This window comes from Quercus robur, chromosome 11 (genome assembly GCF_932294415.1).
Source record: "Quercus robur chromosome 11, dhQueRobu3.1, whole genome shotgun sequence".
Taxonomy (NCBI): domain Eukaryota; kingdom Viridiplantae; phylum Streptophyta; class Magnoliopsida; order Fagales; family Fagaceae; genus Quercus; species Quercus robur.
This window is the reverse complement of record NC_065544.1, coordinates 36,061,670-36,062,978: the sequence shown is the minus strand read 5'-3', so window position 1 is coordinate 36,062,978 and position 1,309 is coordinate 36,061,670. Positions and strand designations below refer to the sequence as shown.

The 1,309-nt window shown below is 27.3% G+C and overlaps 1 long non-coding RNA gene across 1 annotated transcript; it reads right to left on the bottom strand.

The window, feature by feature from the left end:
* Positions 1-402: 402 nt before the first annotated feature.
* Positions 403-1,087, bottom strand: LOC126706782 (uncharacterized). Its single transcript, XR_007648708.1, has 2 exons — positions 1,012-1,087; positions 403-635 (listed from the first exon to the last, which is right to left on the bottom strand). It is a non-coding gene; the product is annotated as an uncharacterized LOC126706782 (long non-coding RNA).
* Positions 1,088-1,309: the final 222 nt, after the last annotated feature.

Here is a 1,309-nt window from a genome sequence, read left to right as displayed (position 1 = left end):
TGAATAATAATTAGCCAAAAAGTGGGGATTTTATTAAGTTGTAAAACTTTGACGTGACATATTGATTTTGGAGGGTGTAAATAGGAAGATTTACACCTTATCTTTATTGAATTTAAACTCAACAATTTGTCATTTTCAACAAAATAATAATAATAATTTGAATGAGAAATACTAAATATACTACATAATCTTTAGTGACTATCGTGACAATAAATATAACTAGTCGCTAACCCGTGCGATGCATGGGAAAGCTAGTGTATAAAGATGTAAGCTATTCTTTTTCTCTTCCTCTTTGCTTGTACATTAGGATTCCACTTTTATAGATTCCTATCCTTGATATGAAATATTAATCTTGATATGAAACATTAATTTACATAATAAAAAATAGAAATCAAACATAAGTTTAAAATAAAATGAAGAATTAAATCTTTAACATCCTCAATTATCCATAAAATGTATGAAACACAAATTTAAAGAACTACTTAATCAATATTTAAAATAAATTGAAAGACAACTTTAAAGCGTTTTTTGTATTTTCTTCCTTTGTTGCTTCGTAGTAGTCACTGAATATGTCCTTTAGTTTTCCTTGAGTACAAATGTTAGTGTGAGTTGCACATTGCTCTTGAATTCTATACCTGATAAGAGAAATGACATATATAATGTTAATATCATATTAGTTATTGTGTATTTTAATATAAAAAGTAAACATTTTCATTTTGTATACCTTGGGATTGGGAAGCATGCCTTTTTGTTGCAATTGTCACACCATAAAAATTCATCTCTTGATTTTACCTTTTTACGACATACTTCGCAACAGATAAAATACCAACCAGAATTATCTATCTTAATGTTTATAATCTTTTCCTAACAGGTAAAGATAGTTTCCTAGAAATTGAATTTGATATCAATCAATTCATAATTTTATAGTTAATTATTGTAAAAGCAGGTCTATATTACATAAAGCAATGTTAAGGACACAATATTATTGTTCAAGGTTTTCTTTTTTCTTACCTCATTACCAGAGTCCCACATAACTTTTGTTATTTCACTTATGGTTCTTCTGTTGATGTTCATCTCTTCTTGAATTTATCACGTGTTTTGATCACATGTCTACATTCAAAACCATTGCAATTGATTGTTAGAAATAATATTTTTGAGACTATTTGATTCCTCCAAAAATTACTCTACTTTCTTTAGTTATGGTATTATGAGAAAACTATGGTCCCCCTTGACATTGAGAAAAACAAAACAACCTCATTACTTCAACAACTAAAAACTGGTAACCTATAAGTTAAAGAATGGTAATAAT